Source organism: Musca autumnalis, unplaced genomic scaffold (genome assembly GCF_047663935.1).
Source record: "Musca autumnalis isolate F117 unplaced genomic scaffold, ASM4766393v1 scaffold_3, whole genome shotgun sequence".
NCBI classification, from domain to species: Eukaryota; Metazoa; Arthropoda; class Insecta; order Diptera; family Muscidae; genus Musca; species Musca autumnalis.
The window spans coordinates 10868913-10888423 of record NW_027411866.1 but is presented as its reverse complement, the minus strand read 5'-3'; positions in this window follow the sequence as shown (position 1 = coordinate 10888423).

Sequence of the window (19511 nt, the reverse complement as noted above, 5' to 3'; positions counted from 1 at the left end):
CTGAAATGACTTTTCCTTAGAATAAGTTCACTGAATACAATTTTTTAAAGAAAAAGTTCGCTGAATTGACTTTTTCTATAGAAAAAGTTCGCTTAATTGACTTATTCTATACAAAAAGTTCGCAGAATTGACTATTTCTATAGAAAAAGTTCGCTGAATTGACTTTTTCTATTGAAAAAATCGCTGAATTGACTTATTCTATAGAAAAAGTTTGATGAATTGACTTTTTCTATAGCAATAGTTCGCTGAATTGAATTTTTCTAAAAGAAAAGTTCGCGGAATTGACTTTTTCTATAGAAAAACTTCGCTGACTATTGACTATTTCTATAAAAAGTGTTCGCTGAATTGACTTTTTCTATTGAAAATGTTCGCTGAATTGAGTTTTTCTATTGAAAATTTCGCTGAATTGATTTTTTCTATAGAAAAAGTTCGCTGAATTGACCTTTTCTATAGAAAAAGTTCACTGAATTGACCTTTTCTATAGAAAAAGTTAGCTGAATGGAATTTTTCTATAGAAAAAGTTAGCTTAATTTCTTTAAAACTATCGCTGAATTGATTTTGTCTACAAAAAATATAACTGAATTGACTTTTTCTATAGAGAAAGTTCGCTGAATTGACTTTTTCTAAAGGAAAAGTTCGCTGAATTGACTTTTTCTATAGAAAAACTTCGCTGAATTAACTTTTTCTATAAAAAGTGTTCGCTGAATTGACTTTTTCTATTGAAAATGTTCGCTGAATTGAGTTTTTCTATAGAAAATTTCGCTGAATTGATTTTTTCTATAGAAAAAGTTCGCTGAATTGACCTTTTCTACAGAAAAAGTTCACTGAATTGACCTTTTCTATAGAAAAAGTTAGCTGAATTGAATTTTTCTATAGAAAAAGTTAGCTGAATTTCTATAAAACTATCGCTGAATTGATTTTTTCTGCAAAAACTACAACTGAATTGACTCTTTTATAGAAAAAGTTCGCTGAATTGATTTTTCCATATAAAAAGTTTGCTGAATTGACTTTTTTTTAGAGACAGTTCGCTGAATTGATTTGTATAAAAAAAGTTAGCTGAATTTACTTTTTCTAAAGAAAAAGTCGCTGCATTGATTTTTCTATAGCAAAAGAAGGCTGAATTGACTTTTTCTATAGACAAAAATTGGCTGAATTGACTTTTTCTATAAAAAAAGTTCGCTGAATTGACTTTTTCTATAGAAAATTGCGCTGATTTGATTTTTATATAGAAAAGGTTCGCTGAATTGTCTTTTTCTATAGAGAAAGTTCGCTGAATTGACTTTTTCTATAGAAAAATCTCGCTGAATTGACTTTTTCTATTGAAAAAGTTCGCTGAATTGACTTTTTCTATAGCAATAGTTCGCTGAATTGACTTTTTCTAAAGGAAATGTTCGCTGAATTGACATTTTCTATAGAAAAACTTCGCTGAATTGACTATTTCTATAAAAAGTGTTAGCTGAATTGACTTTTTCTATAGAGAAAGTTCGCTGAACTGACTTTTTCTAAAGGAAAAGTTCGCTGAATTGACTTTTTCAATAGAAAAACTTCGCTGAATTGACTTTTTCTATAAAAAGTGTTCGCTGAATTGACTTTTTATATTTAAAAAGTTCGCTGAATTGAGTTTTTCTATAGAAAATTTCGCTGAATTGATTTTTTCTATAGAAAAAGTTCGCTGAATTGACCTTTTCTATAGAAGAAGTTCACTGAATTGACCTTTTCTATAGAAAAAGTTAGCTGAATTGAATTTTTCTATAGAAAAAGTTCGCTGAATTGACTTTTTCTATAGAAAAAGTTAGCTGAATTGGCACTATCTATAGAAAAGTTCGTTGAGTTGATTTTTTTATAAAAAAAGTTCGCTGAATTAAATTTTTCTATAGAAAAAGTTCGCTGAAATGACTTTTTCTATAGAAAAAGTTTGCTGAAATGAACTTTTCTATGGAAAAAATTCGCTGAATTGACTTTTTCTTTAGATAAATTTCGCTAAATTGACATTACCTATAGAGAAAGTTCGCTGAGTTTACGGTTTCTATGGAAAAAGTTCCCTAAATTGCTTTTTTCTATAGAAAAAGTCCGCTGAATTGACTTTTTCTATAGTAAAAGTTCGCTAAATTGTCTTTTTCTGTAGTAAAAGTTCGCTGAATTGTCTTTTTCTATAAAAAAAGTTCGCTGAATTGACATTATCTATAGAAAAAGTTCGCTGAATTGACATTATCTATAGAAAACGCTCGTTTAGTTGACTGTTTCCATAGAAAAAGTTCGCTGAATTACCTTCTTCTATAGCAAAAGTTCGCTGAATTGACTTTTTCTTTAGAAAAATTTCGCTAACTTGACATTACCTATAGAGAAAGTTCGCTGAGTTTACGGTTTCTATGGAAAAAGTTCGCTAAATTGCTTTTTTCTATAGAAAAAGTCCGCTGAATTGACTTTTTCTATAGGAAAAGTTCGCTGAATTGTCTTTTTCTATAGAAAAAGTTCGCTGAATTGCTTTTTTCTATAGAAAAAGTCCGCTGAATTGACCTTTTTTATAGTAAAAGTTCGCTGAATTGATCTTTTTCTATAGAAAGAGTTCGCTGAATTGTCTTTTTCTATAGAAAAAGTTCGCTGAATTGACTTTTTCTACAGCAAAAGTTCGCTGAATTGACTTTTTCTATAGAAAAAGATTTCTGAATGGACTATTTTTATGAAAAAGTTCGATGAATAGAGTTTTTCTATAGAAAAATTTCGCTGAATTAACATTTCTATGGAAAAAGGTCGCTAATTTGAATTCTTGTATAGAAAAAGTTTGCTGAATTTGAGTTTTCTGTAGAAAATATTCAGTAATTTATCTTTTCAATGGAAAATAGTGGCTGAATTTACTTTTTCTATAGAAAAAGTAAGCTGAGTTAACTTTTTCTATGAACAAAATTCTCTGAATTGACTTTTTCTATATAAGAAGTTTAGTGAAATGATTCTTTGATTTATTTTTCTATAGAAATATTTCGCTTAATTGACTTTTCCTATTGAACATTTTCGCTGAATTGACATTTCCTCTAGGGAAGGTTTGCTGAATTGACTGTTTTATAGAAAAAGTTTGCTGAATTGATTTTTTTATAGAAAAATTGGCTGGATTGGCTCCTCTAATAGAAAGATTTTGTTGAACTAATTCTTTGATTGAGTTTTCTAAAAAAAAGGTCCGTGTAATTAACTTGTCCTATAGAACAATTTTGCTGAATTCACATTTCCTCAAGGAAGTTTTGCTGAATTGACTTTTTCTTTGGAAACAAATTCCCCAAATTGATTAATTCTATATTGACTTTTCCTAAATTGACTTTTCCTATAGAAAAAGTTGGTTAACTTTGACTGTTTCGATAGAAAAAGTTTCCTGAATTCACTTTTCTATACAAAAGGTTTGCTGAATCGAGTTTTTTATAGAAAAAGTTCGCTGTATAGACTTTTTCTATAGAAAAGGTTCGCTGAGTTAAGTTTTTCTATAAAAAAGTTCCGCTGAATTGACTTTTCCTATAGAAAAATTTTGCTGAATAAACTTTTACTATAGAAAAAGTTTGCTGAATTACCTTTTCCTGTAGACAATGTTTGCTGGAATGACTTTTTCTATAGAAAAGGGTCATCTGAAGTAACTTTTCCCATAGAAGAAGTTCGCTAAATTGACTTTGTTAAAGAAAAAGTCTTGAATTCTATGGAAAAAGTTTTATGAGACCCGTAGGGAGTTAAGATATAAAAGATCCCTAAAGAAATGTTCTCTCCAACGGAGTTCTACTTTTATTTATAAGCCCCAATGGACTAAATTGTACAAAACCTATTATGTAAGACTCCTTATCCAATTTCAAAAATTATTTTTACGGATATCATGAAGTTTGCTGAATTACCTTTTCCTGTAGACAATGTTTGCTGAAATGACTTTTTCTATAGAAAAGGGTCATCTGAAGTAACTTTTCCCATAGAAGAAGTTCGCTAAATTGACTTTGTTAAAGAAAAAGTCTTAAATTCTATGGAAAAAGTTTTATGAGACCCGTAGGGAGTTAAGATATAAAAGATCCCTAAAGAAATGTTCTCTTCAACGGAGTTCTACTTTTATTTATAAGCCCCAATGGACTAAATTGTACAAAACCTATTATGTAAGACTCCTTATCCAATTTCAAAAATTATTTTTACGGATATCATGAAGTTTTTCCCTTATTCTATGCAAGATTCATGCAATGTCTTCTACAGCAATACATTTCACTTTAAAGAAGATTTCTGTAAAGTACTTCCCCAATATATTTATTTATACATCCCTCTGCTAGAAAACGTTTACCCTATACTCTTATCCCACCTGTTTTTCAAGTTTAATTTAACTTTTATTATTTCATTAATCCTTTTAGTAACTTTTTATCTACACCCCAAAAACAACGAAGCTATGCCATCATCAGATGGGTGGTATTGTAAACATTTTATTTTAACTGCATTATTCAATAACAAAGATAAAGGTTTGCATATCATTACACGAGCCAAAACAACAACAAAAATAAGAAAAGCTTCGATACCTTTACTTTAGGCAGGTTGTTGTCGAACCAAAGAAAACTGCCCCCTACCACCACCAGCAAAACAAAATAAACTTGGCAGTGTCTTTTTAAACAAAAACTGTCAGGAATGGCATAAAATATCCTTTAAATAGTCCTGGAATGGTCGATACACAAATAAAATCTAAAAAAACAACACGCGACCAAAAGTAAAACGACGACCACCCATTGTTTTTGTTGTTTGCCTCGTAAAAGACAATACATGAAAAAAAACACAGGAACTTTACGAAATTTTTATGGTAAAAAATCCAGGCGTTACTTTGCGGCATTGCGGGTCATCGCGTGAAATAATAACCCTTTCACGTGTTAACTTTCAACGCTTCGTGCAGTGAATGAATGTCGTTGTTTGTCTAGCGTAAGGAAGCGGATGTTCAACAGCAGAAACCAGCAACAACAATAACGATGATCCCAAAAATGCCACATCTATCCAGGAAGTGCTTAGGAAAATAAATTCTTAGATATTGATAGACTTTAGATCGCGCGCGTCTGGTTTCCTACAAAAAGAAAAAAAAAAATGAAAAACACAAACAAAAAACTTGACTGGTGGTGGGCACTTTTGTTTTTGTCTAACCCCTTCCATCCCCACAGTTTAGCATAAACCATGGCATAATTTAAGGCTGTTAAAACAATAGCCACATCTGATGCTTAAAATAAAAACAATAAAAATATAAGGAAATATTTCAAGAAAGAACAACAGCAACCATGTTTATGCAAATTAATTTTTTTTCGAACAACATCAAAGGATAAAAAATTGATTAAAATTCGATTTACTGCCAAGGAAGTTATAAAAAGTGAAGTGAAATTAGTTTTATGTTAGGAAGAAAAGGGTTTTAATAGGAAATCCATGGATACTTTACACAAATACATTTATACTTCCTCAAAATTTCCATAGGGAAACCCTTCAAAAAAATTATATTTATAGAAAAAGAAAATTTAGCCAACATTTACTATAGCAAAAGTGAGCATTTTTATAAAGACGTTAAAATCAGAGTCAATTCAGAAAACTGTTTCCATAGAAAAAGTAAATTCCGCGAACGTTACATGTAAAAAAAACATTTCACTGAATTCTCTATAGAAAATAAAAATTCAGAGAATTCAGCGATTTTTTCTATAGGGAAGTCAATTCGGTGATTTTTTTTCTACAGAAAAAAAAAATTCCGCGAACTTTTTCTATAGACAACAAGAATTCATCAAGAATTATCAGTTTGGGTTTCGTCATAAGCATGGGACGCCAGAACAATGTCACCGTATTGTGAACGTAATCAGAGATGCTCTCGAGAAGAAGAAATTTTGTCCAGGTATTTTCCTAGACATTAAACAAGCGTTCGATAAAGTTTGGCATGATGGTCTGCTGTATAAGTTAAAAATAAATATTCCTGCCCCATTTTACTTAGTACTAAAATCATATCTCTGCGATCGACATTTTTACGTTAAAATTAACAATGAGGTATCGAATATATGTAATATTCATGCTGGTGTCCCTCAGGGAAGTGTTTTAGCTCCTGTTCTTTATACCATATATACTTCAGATATGCCTATTAATGCAGATACCACTGTTGCAACGTACGCTGATGACACTGCTTTACTAGCTACTGATGACTGTCCAAACAAAGCTGCAGAAATTTTACAGCAGGCAATAAGCGATATCGAAATCGCTTTAAACAGGTGGAACATAAAAGTAAATCCCGATAAATGCGTCAACGTAACATTTACATTAGAAGAGGAAACTGTCCTGATTTCCATATCTACAATGAGGTCATTCCCAAACAGGATTGCGTGAAATATCTAAGGAAATATCTAATATATAAACTAAAGTTCAACATTTGAAGATTAAAACGAAGAAAATGTACTGGCTACTTGGACGCACATCAGAACTCAGCTTAGAAAATAAACTTCTGCTATATAAAGTCATAATAAAACCGATATGGACATACGGTGTCCAGCTATGGGGAACTGCCAGTAACTCTAATTTAGAAATCCTTCAACGGTTCAAGTCAAAAACGCTGCGAATGATTACGAATGCTCCATTGTACATGAAAAACATACATACATATTCATCAGGACCTAAGAATAAACACAATCAAAGAAGAAATAAACCAAATTTCTAGCAATTACCTAAACAGATTAAGTAACCATGTAAATACGTTGGCCATAGTTTTATTAGATGAATCTGACAAAATAACAAGACTAAAACGAAGCGATATTCTCGATCTCCCATACAGAAGATAAAATAAATTATATATAAATATATAACTTGTATATATAAAAATTGTTGAATTTTAAGAATTCATATTATGTAATGTACATGCGAAGTCCAATTTTTTATACCATTTACTTATTGTTTTTAAAAACAGATTGTAAATAAAGAAATAATAAAATAAAAATTTGTATACAAAGTCAATGTAGCGACCCTTTCCTTTACAAAAATATATTCAGCCAACATGTTTTAAAGAAAAAGTAAATAAAGCAAAATTTATTTGTAGAACAAGTTAATTTTGCGAAATATTTCTGTAGAAAATATCAATTCTGGGCAGTTTTTCTACAGTAAACGTCAATTAAGCTATTTTATTTTTCTATAAAAAACCAAATCCGCGAAATTTTCTAAAAAAAATTTTGATTTTTCAAAATAGTCTGGCTTAATCCCTTTTGTTGTTTTAATATTTAAAACAACAAGTTTATTAGTGGAGAAGGTTTGGCATTGTTCGCCAGGGGGTACGGCAAGGAAGACTAGTTTCGATCCACGCCACTGGATCTCATCAGTTCCCTTTGTTTCTTGTTTGTGGATATTCTCCACCGAAGTTATTTTTCAATAACTTCTTCAACAAGGAACTTTTTATACCCAAACATCAATCGTCAGCTCGAAGTATAAACGTAAACAAAGAAAACCCTTCAATGAGAAGTTTTTCTTTGGTAACTTAACACAACTCCGACGAAAGTGTTTACGAAACAAAGCAAACCTTCTTCCACTCGTATGTGTCGTTGATTTTTCAACAAATGCACATACCCAAATGCTGTTTGGTAGCTTATATACCAACAACACACAAAACCGTGCCAGTGTTTCTCAAATAGAACATTGGTGGCGTTTATTTAATTTGGATAGCTGTTACAATTTTGATTTTTCAAAATAGTCTGGCTTAATCCCTTTTGTTGTTTTAATATTTAAAACAACAAGTTTATTAGTGGAGAAGGTTTGGCATTGTTCGCCAGGGGGTAAGGCAAGGAAGACTAGTTTCGATCCACGCCACTGGATCTCGTCGGAGTTGTGTTAAGTTACCAAAGAAAAACTTCTCATTGAAGGGTTTTCTTTGTTTACGTTTATACTTCGAGCTGACGATTGATGTTTGGGTATAAAAAGTTCCTTGTTGAAGAAGTTATTGAAAAATAACTTCGGTGGAGAATATCCACAAACAAGAAACAAAGGGAACTGATGAGATCCAGTGGCGTGGATCGAAACTAGTCTTCCTTGCCGTACCCCCTGGCGAACAATGCCAAACCTTCTCCACTAATAAACTTGTTGTTTTATATATTAAAACAACAAAAGGGATTAAGCCAGACTATTTTGAAAAATCAAAATTGTAACAGCTATCCAAATTAAATAAACGCCACCAATGTTCTATTTAAAAAAAAATAATTGAGCGAACTTTTTCTATAAAAAAGTCAATTCAGCGAACTTTTCCTATAGAAAAAGTCTATTCAGCGAACTTTTTCTATAGAAAAAGTCAATTCAAAGAATATTTTCTACAGAAGAAATCAATTGCGCGAACTTTTTCTATAGAAAAAAAAAACAATTCATCTAACATTTTCTATACAAAGTCAATTTGAAGAACCTTTTCTTTAAAAAAAATCTATTCGGCGAACATTTTTTATAGAAAAAGTCAATCCAGCAAAATTTATTTGTAGAAAAAGTCAAGTTTGCAAACTCTTTCTGTAGAAAAAGTCAATACAGACAAGTTTTTCTAGATAAAAGGCAATTCAACGAACTTTTTCAAAAAAAAAAAGTACCAATTCAGCGAACTGTTTCCATAGAAAAAGTCAATTCAGCGAACTTTTTCTGTAAAAAAGTCATTTCAGTGAATTTTTCTATGGAAAATGAAAATTCAGAGAATTCATCGAACTTTTTTTTCTAGTAAGAGTCAATTTAGTTAATCTTTTCTACAGAAAAAATCAATTCCGCGAACCTTTTCAATAGACAACGACAATTCAGCTAACTTTTTCTATACAAATAAATTTAGCAAACCTTTCCTTTAAAAAATGTTATATTCATCGAACATGTTTAAATTAAAAGTCAATACAATAACACTTATTTGTAGAAAAAGTCAATTTTGTAAACTATTTCTGTAGAAAAAGTCAATTCAGCGAAGTTTTTCTATAGTAAACGTCAATTCAGCTTTTTCAGCTAAAACAGCGAACTTTTTCTATCTTCTTAATTTGCAAATCCGGTATCGGGATATTAGCGAATATACAAAAACTCGTAAATGTATTGAAGTATTGTATGATTGCCATTTGATACTACTTCAGTGGTTTCCCTTTCCTCCTAAAGGGTTTAAAGTTTTCCGTCACCGTATTCAGCCACTCTACTAGAGTACAGACGCTGTTTGCAATTGCCCAATATGGGAACAGACACCCCCATTTTTTAACTTCTTTTGGTTCGTCCCGCATATTTTATTTTTGCGGTACCCATCAATACGTTCCCCGTCCACCACCTAGGAAGGCGTCCGATGGTAGAAAAAAAACGTACCTAGAATTTTCTCTTTAGAAAAAGACAATTCAACGAACTTTTTCTATAGAAAAAGTCAACTCAACGAACTTTTTCTAAAAAAAAAAACAATTCAGCGAACTTTTCCTATAGAAAAAGTCAATTCATCGATCTTTTTCTATAGAAAATATCAATTCAACGAACTTTTTCTATAGAAAAAGTCAATTCAACGAACTTTTTCTTTAGAAAAGTCAATTCGGCGAACTAAAGCCAACCGATGGTACTTTTTCTATAAAAAACGTCAATTCATCGAACTTTTTCTATTCAAAAAGTCAACTCAGCGAACATTTTCTATAAAAAAAATCTATTTAGCAAACTTTTTCTAAAGAAAAAGTAAATTCAGCTAACTTTTTCTATAGAAACAGTACTCGAACTTTTTCAATTCAAAAAGTCAACTTAGCGAACTTTTTCTATTAAAAGTCAATTCATCGAACTTTTTCTATTAAAAGTCAATTCATCGAACTTTTTTTTAAAGAAAAAGTCAATTCATGGTACTTTTTCTATAGGAAAAGTCAATTCATCGAATTTTTCTATTCAAAAAGTCAATTCAGGGAACATTTTCTATAGAAAAAGTCAATTCAGCGAACTTTTCCTATAGAAAAAGTGAATTCAGGGAACATGTTCTATAGAAAAAGTCAATTCAACGAACTATTTCTATAGTTTTATTTAGACTATTAAATAACATTAATAGAGATTTTTTATACATAATAATGAACACATACGTCTATAAGGTATTATCGTAATGATATAAAAGTGTCTATAGTATCAGGCTTTAATATGAATAGTGACGTTTGTAGAGGAATGTATATTGTAACAGGAATGTATATTGCCCTTGCTCCCGGGGGAACTTTTTCTATACATAAAGTCAATTCGGCGAACCTTTTCTATAGAAAAACTCATTTCAGCGAACTTTTTCCATAGAAAAAGTCATTTCAGCGAACTTTTTCCACAGAAAAAGTCATTTCAGCGAAATTTTTCTATAGAAAAAGTCAACTCAGCGAACTTTTTCTATAGAAAAAGTCAATTTAGCGAACTTTTTCTATAGAAAAAGTCAATTCAGTGTACTTTTTCTATAGAAAAAGTCAATTCAGCGAACTTTTCTATTAAAAAAAATCAGCGAAAATTTTCCATAGAAAAATCAATGCAACGCATAAGAAAAGTAAATTCAGCTAACTTTTCTATAGGAAAAATCAATTCAGCGATTTTTTTCTATAGGAAAAGTCAATTCAGGGAACTTTTTTTATAGAAAACTCAATTCAGGAAATTCTTTCTATAGGAGAGACAAATTTTTATTAGAAAAAGTCAATTTTTCTATTGAAAAAGCCAATTTTTCTTCTGAAAGTCAATTTTTCTATTGGAAAAGTTCCCTGAATTGACATTTTCTATAAAAATAGCTCGCTGAATTTTCTATAGAAAAGAAAAATAGTCAATTTTTCTACAGAAAAAGTTAATATTTCTATATAAAAAGTCAATTTTCCTATAGAAAAAGTAATTTTTTTTATAAAAAAAAGTTAACTTTTCTATAGAAAAAGTCAATTCAGCGAACTTTTTCAATAGAAAAACCAGTAAGGAAAGGTCAAAGTCGGGCGGGGCCGACTATATAATACCTTACACCACTGTGAATATGTAAAATATATATGGGAGCTAAATCCAAATCAGAACAGATTTTGATACAATTTTTCACATTTATTTGTAGACCAAATTCCGTCACATAGTCGAAAATATATATGGGAAAATATATATGGGAGCTATATCCAAATCTGAACCGATGTCGATATGATTTGCTACAGTTATTTCTAGACTAACCACCGTCACACATTCCAAATTTCATTGAAATCGGACAAATATAGCGTGTTTCGTGCATCAAATACCTCAAATCTACCTAAAATATATATGAGAGCTATATCCAAATCTGAACCGATATCGATATAATTCGGCACACTTATCTTTAGGCCAAATCCCGGCAAACATTCCAAATTTTATTGAAATCGTACATATATAGCGCGTTTCGTGCATCAAATACCTAAAATCGGCCGAAAATATATGTATATAGGAGCTATAGTCAAATGTGAACCGATTACTATATAATTCGGCACACTTATTTCTAGACTAAATGTCGTCGCATATTCCAAATTTCATTGAAATCGGACATATATAGCGCGTTTCGTGCACCGAATGCCTTAAATCGGACGAAGATATATATGTGGGCTATATCCAAATCTGAACCGATTTTTATAAAAATAAATAGCGTTCGTCCTTTGGCAAAAAAAACTATCTTCCCCAATTTTCATGCGATTCGGACAATAAATGCGACCTGTACTTTGTTTACAAAAATACATGGACAGACGGTCAGACAGACGGACATGCGTAAATCGACTCAGAAAGTGATTCTCGTTTCCTTTTGCATGTTACAAAATAATGCACAAAGGCATAATACCCCTTACCACAAGGTGGTGTAGGGTATAAATAGGAAAAATAGGAAAGTTCAACTCAGAGCCCTTTTTCTGTAGAAAAATAAATTAAGTGAACTTTTTCTAAAGTAAAAATCAATTCAGCTAATTTTTCAGCCACTTTTTCTATAGAAAAAGTCAATTCGGCTAACTTTATCTATGGAAAACGTCAAGGCAGTGAACTTTCTAAAATTACAAAGTTTAAATTACAAATTTGCGAACATTTCCTATAAAAAAGTCAATTCGGTAAAAATATCACTTAAGCGAACTTTTTCTATAGAAAAAGTCAACTCGGCGAACTTATCCCATATAAAGGGTTAATTCAAAGAAGATTATTATAGAAAAAGTAAAGTGGTTAACTTGTTCTATAGAACAAGTCAGTTCAGCGAACTTTTTTGCTGTACATAAAGTCAATTCAGCGAACTTTTTCTATTAAAAAAACAATTCAGTAAACTTTTTCCTGTAGAAATAATCAATTCAGTGCAATCCGAGAACTTTTTCTATAGAAATAATCAATTCATTGTCAGTTAGTGGTTCCATTTCTGACAAGAACTGCAAATCGTTCTATGTTGCCTTTACTTCCTAGAAAATGTTTTCCATATTTTGTTAGCATTTCGGCTATGAAGAACTCTTCTGTAAGTGCTATACTATGTATGGCGATAAAAGAATCGGTACGATATAAGAGAAATGTCTATTTGTCTCTTCCGAGAAGTTTGCGAGAAAAAATTGTAAATAGTAATTTCATCTGTCCTATTTTAAATGAACATACATATGTGTATTTCTTCATAATATTCTTCCTAAAAGTATGCATCATATATAAATCCCATATCATAAAACCCATATGTTTGTAGTAGTATAGATACATAGGTGATTGTTTTCCATTTGAAAATGTGCACATTTTTAATTGAAATATTTGTTGGTACCAAAATTTATTCGGTCCCTAACATCTCATCCTTAAAGCATGCACCGCATATTTCCTTAGTGTAAATTAGTTTCGATACATTATTGATACATTTCTGTAAAATATTCCTCCTTGAAAGGTCACTACTGAATTTTATTCATCATCTCTCTTTACCTGTGTCCGAATAAATAAACAAAACTGACGTCCCACCATGGATACCCTAAAGCTTTTTTCATTGCATCAACAAATTGAATATTAGACTTCAAATGATGACAGCACAGAATTCAATAAAATAGAAATTATGCAAATTACATTCTCTGTGGAAATGGTTGAACTTTATTGGAAATCCATCAATCCCACGGAAAAATATATTACAAATTGACACAAGGCCAGATGGAAGCTAAGCTGTCAACAAGCTACACAACGACAAGATATTGATAAACACCAAAAAAGCCTTAAGGTAATTTGACAAGTACCATTACAACCACCGCCAATACGAATATCCATGAATTTACATCTTTAAGCCTCGCCAAAGATAATAACAACAACAGCAACATCAATAAAATATAGCGGGAGAATTAACAAAAAAACAAACAGACAAGGAATCAATGTCACTTAGACAACGGAAATGAATGTTGGGTGCAAAACAACAACGAAAAACAAAATATTGTAAATATTGGCTGACATTGGTTGTTGCATAGCCGTGTCATCATGGCTTGTGGAAGAGGGGGTGGGGGTAAAAGGTGGATAAGTGATTGAAGAAGAATTTCTGTTGCCTTGATGGAATTGTTTACGGATATGAATGATATTTTATTAATAAAACAAGGAAGACTATATTAAATTTGTACGCCCAAAGAAAGTAAGGAAGAGGAACTCCCTAGGAACTGTTGACATTTTAAAGACAATAACAACAAGGCCGGCACAAGGTGTAGCAATCGTGATGGGAATTTAATGTAAACTCGTGTAAATTCCTTGTTTTCAAACGGAAACAAAGGAGAAATTGATAATCTGGGGGAGGTGAAAACATGAATTTTTTTCGTGTTATTTGTAATATCCTATGATGACTATTATACGAGAACACAGGAGGGTGAGGGAATTTGAAGTATGTCCTCAAGGTATATTTGATTTCTTTTTTACAGAGATAAATATTTTTAATGGAATTGTTAATGTGTTTCAAATTACTGTTTGTGTGTGAGAGAAATTGTACAAAGCCTAAAAGTATGCATCTAACATTAAATGTATTTAAGCGTAATCAAGAACTAAATGGGAAAACCAAAGTTGGGGAGTCATTTGGCGATTATAATTTCTTAAACCTGAGATATGCATCAAGCTTAAGTCAACATTTCCTTTTCGATAGAGATCCCAATTACCACAATTCCCAGCCTAGAGCCGGATATCTATTTCCGTTTTTAACATTTCAATTACATATCAAATATTTTCCATTTTTTAATCCTATTTTCCCCTTTCAAAACGTAGTAATCATGTGTGTGTGTGTGTGTGAAACCATAACGTATTGATTAAAATATCATTTGGCTTCCTATCAACCCCCACACCTCCTCACACACTGAGCCGGAAACAAATGAAGATATAGGCAAAGGAATTTAGCGAATGACTAATAGTTGCAACTGTCAAATGTGACACATCACTGTCAAAATAAACATTAAAAATGTGATCTCAACAGTGGCCAATAATGGTTTATAGATGAAGGAATAGTCAGCGAGCGAGACATTGAAGAGGTTAAATTTAATGGTTTTTCTTTCGAAACGTGAAACCTGGAGAAGTTGGCAACAAACCCTTCAAAGCTGAAAGGGAAATCAAATGGTAATTGTTAGTCTTCTTAGGTTTCCACGGCCAAAACAAACACACGCGTAAATAATACAAACATAACACATGTGGGAATGTTGCATTAGTGTTTGTTAGGGTGGAACAGAGGATATTTCTTCCACAGAGAACTTAAATTGAATCAAAGAACAACTAAGGAGATTTGAAAAGAATTGGAGAGTTCCCGAAGAGGGGACTTAAAATAAAAGAACTTCATAGATGACTTCAATCTGGTTTACTTCCAGAAGAACTTCCTGGAGCACGTCCTTAGTATAGTAGAACTTTCTGGAGGACTTCTATAGGAGAAAAGTCCTTCCAGGAAGATTTCTTTGTAGTAGAAGACCCATCTGTAGGGCTTCTGTAGAATGTCTTCTTTCTGGAGGGCTCCTGTACAATGTCTTCTTCCCTGGAGGACTTCCATATAATAGTAGACAAACCTGAAGGACTTCTGTAGAATAGAAGGCCTCCCTCGAGGACTTCTAGAGAACACAAAACTCCCTGGAGGACTTCTATAGAATAGAAAACCTCCCTGGAGGATTTCTACAGAATAGAAGATCTCCCCGAAGGACTTCTATAGAATAGAAGACCTCACTGGAGGACTTCTATATAATAGAAGACCTCCCTGGAGCACTTCTATAGAAAAGAAGACCTTCCTGGAGGACTTGTATAGAATAAGAGACATGTCTGGAGGACGTCTACAGAATAGAAGACCTCCCTGGAGGACTTCTATAGAATAGAAGACCTCCCTGGAGGACTCCTATAGAATAGAAAACCTCCCTGGAGGACTTCTATAGAATAGGAGACCTCCCTGAAGGACTTCTATAGAATAGAAGACCTCCCTGGAGGACTTCTATAGAATAGAAGACCTCCCTGGAGGACTTCTATAGAATAGAAGACCTCCCTGGAGACTTCTATACAATAAAAGACCTCCCTGGAGGATTTCTATAGAATAGAAGACCTTCCTGGAGGACTTGTATAGAATAAGAGACATGTCTGGAGGACGTCTACAGAATAGAAGACCTCCCTGGAGGACTCCTATAGAATAGAAGACCTCCCTGGAGGACTTCTTAGAATAGAAGACCTCCCTGGAGGACTTCAACAGAATAGGAGACCTCTCTGGAGGACTTCTATAGAATAGAAGACCTCCCTGGAGGACTTCTGTAGAATAGAAGACCTTCCTGGGGGACTTCTATAGAATAGAAGACCTCCCTGGAGGACTTCTATAGAATAGAAGACCTCCCTAGTGGACTTCTTTAAAATAGAAGACCTCCCTGGAGGACTTCTTTAAAATAGAAGACCTCCCTGGAGGACCTCTATAGAATAGAAGACCTCCCTGGAGGGCTTCTATAGAATAAAAGACCTCCATGGAGGACTTCTGTAGAATAAAATACCTCACTGGAGGAATTCTGTGGAATAGAAGACTTCCCTGGAGGACTTCTATAGAATAGAAGACCTCCCTGGTGGACTTCTATAGAAAAGGAGACCTTTCTGGAGGACTTTAATAGAATAGAAGACCTCCCTGGAGGACTTCTATAGAATGAAAGACCTCCCTGGAGGACTTCTATAGAATAGAAGACCTCTCTGGAGGATTTCTATAGATTAGAAGACCTCCCTGGAGGACTTCTGTTGAATAAAAGACCTGCCTGTAGGACATCTATAAAATAGAAGTCCTCCCTGGAGAACTTCTATAGAACCGAAGACCACTCTGGAGGACTTCTATGGAATAGAAGACCTCCCTGGAGGACTTCTGTAGAATAAAATACCTCACTGGAGAAATTCTGTGGAATAGAAGACCTAACTGGAGGACTTCTATAGAATAGAAGACCTCCCTGGTGGACTTCTTTAAAATAGAAGACCTCCCTGGAGGACTTCTTTAAAATAGAAGACCTCCCTGGAGGACATCTGTAGAATAGAAGACCCCCCTGGAGGACTTCTTTAGAATAGAAGACCCCCCTGGAGGACTTCTATAGAATAGAAGACCTCCCTGGAGGACTTCTATAGAATAGAAGACCTCCCTGGAGGACTTCTATAGAATAGAAGATCCCGCTGGAGGAGTAGAAAAATCTCCTTTTTAAGCGTAGTGAGTAAAAGACCTCTCTGGAGGAAAGTAGAAGACAACTCTGGAGGACTTCTATAAAATAGTAGACCTCCTTGGAGGACTTCTGTAGAACAGAAGACCTCCCTGGAGAACTTCTATAGAATAGAAGACCACTCTGGAGGACTTCTATAAAATAGTAGACCTCCTTGGAGGACTTCTGTAGAATAGAAGACCTCCTTGGAGGACTTCTGTAGAATAGAAAACCTCCCTGGAGGACTTCTATAGAATAGAAGACCCCCCTGGAGGACTTCTTTAGAATAGAAGACCCCCCTGGAGGACTTCTATAGAATAGAAGACCCCCCTGGAGGACTTCTTTAGAATAGAAGACCCCCCGGAGGACTTCTATAGAATAGAAGACCTCCCTGGAGGACTTCTTTAGAATAGAAGACCTCCCTGGAGGACTTCTATAGAATAGAAGACCTCCCTAGAGGACTTCTATAGAATAGAAGACCTCCATAGAGGACTTCTATAGAATATAAAACCTTCTAGAGGACGTCTATAGGATAGAAGAACTTCATGGAGGACTTCTAAAGAATAGAAGAACTCCCTGGAAGACTTCTATAGAATAGAAGACCTCCCTGGAGGACTTCTATAGAATAGAAGACCTCCCTGGAGGACTTCTATAGAATAGAAGACCTCCCTGGAGGACTTCTATAGAATAGAAGACCTCCCTGGAGTACTTCTATAGAATAGAAGACCTCCCTGGAGGACTGCTATAGAATAGAAGACCTCCCTGGAGGACTTCTATAGAATAGAAGATCCCGCTGGAGGAGTAGAAAAATCTCCTTTTTAAGCGTAGTGAGTAAAAGACTTCTCTGGAGGAAAGTAGAAGGCCGCTCTGAAGGACTTCTATAGAGTACAAGACTTCGCTGGAGGACTTTTATAAAGTCGAAGATCTCCCTGCAGGACTTCTATAGAATAGACGGGCACCCTGGAGGACTGTTGCTTTAATTGAGGGACTACTATGGTCATTCTTTGGTGAATTTTGTGAGCAGAAGACTTTTCTGGAGGACTTCTATAGAATAGAATGCCTCTGCGGAGTGCATCTATAGAATAGAAGAACTCCCCGAAGGAAACATTCCTGTAAAACTTCGGATGTCTTCGATTCTATTGAAGGTTTTATTAAGGATTTTTCACAAATAATTTTTGATTAAAGAAATTTTCTGCTTTTAACGTTCCATCCTATTATCTACATATGTACCTATGTGCTTCCAAATTTATGTAACATATCAATGCGGTTTTACAGATGAAGAATTTTATTTAATGACAATCTGTCAAACTTATCATTTTTCATGTTGTGTAATGTGTGTGTAAAAAGGATATATTAAAATAAAACTAATATTGAAACAAATACACAAATGAAGATCCACATTTACACACACACAGTGGAATTAAACTGTCTCCTTGGGAGCAAAAAAAGAACATTAGCCACAAAATGCCCAGCCAGTTTAGGAGATGCACAGCTGAGCTCAACATCATCAATTTGTGGCAAACGTGGATGAGAAAAAAGGGATTCTCGTTATTGGCCGTATGTAACAGATAATCATTTATCATTGTTGAATGCATGTGTGTGTGTGTGTGAATATGCGTTCGCGAGTATGTGTGATTAAGGGCAACAAAAACACAAATATTGTCAAATATTTCATAACGGCTTATTTTACCTTTTTGATGACCGAAAAAATGCCACAAAATTTTGTTTGGACCCCTTTGGTGGTACCAAAGGGGTGTAGAAGACGAGAGGGGACACATACATAAGGTGTATCATAACAACAAAAAATTGAAATGTACTACCTTAGAACATGTCAATTCCGTTTTTCCATTTCCAAAGGTTTTTCGTTGCCATATTTGAGAATAATTTGTATTTGTTGTCAGATACCAAAGCTGGCTTATTGTGTGTCCTTTTTTTACGCTGCTAGAGTACGGACGGATATATGGCTCGCAGCTATTTTAATTTGTTAAAAATATATACAACCTGCTTGGAAAAAACCTAACAACAGCAACAACAACTAACCATGTCATAAAGGTACAAACAAAACATGTCAACCAGAATCTAGGTATTCTGAAGAAGTAGCAGAAAATACAGAACAACAAACAATACCAAATAAAAATAGAAATAACCGAAGATATATTCAACGCTAGATTGGCTTAGGCAGCCAGTCAGTCAGCCCGTCCGAACATAGCCCAGATGCCTTGTATCCATCAGCAGAGAAGAGGAAAAAAATAACAACAAGAAATCATTGTCAACAACATCTCAAAATAAATATCCAAGTTGGAGAATGAAAAGAAAGAATGGATAAATAAACGAAAGACCGACCGAACGAATGAACGACCGAATGACAATAATAGAAAATATTGCATGACCTGGGTTCAGAGTTTGCAGCAATGGTGGATGCTCGAAAACAACAACAAGAAAAACAAAAGTACAGGTATTATTCTTTTTGTTTATATAAAACCAAACAAATCAAGTAGAACAACAACGACAACAATGCATTGGGAAAACAGGACACAGGTACTACAAGTCATCATACTATTTGCACATAGATGAGGAAAGGAGTGAAAGAGAAAAGTGCATAATCCATGTTAAGGATTTACTTTGGTTTAGTCCTTACCTCCGGTAAGAATAACCAATCAACTGGTTGAAATGTCAGTTGTTCCCATTACTGGAACCTAGGAGACAATAAAATGGTAACGACTGTACCAATTCACAAAACAAAAACAAAACTCATAGGTTAAATTGGAAAACGTTAAATTGCTATGGGTTATTTCGCAAAGTAATGTACAGACGACTTCAATCAACATGAATCTAACGGTGTTACGTTTTCTATAAAATATCCCAGACGTAAAGAAGACCAACAACCCTATAGGAGAAACTTACAGTTGTGTTACATACGATATGATTATGTGCTATTGTCTTTCATACTAGACC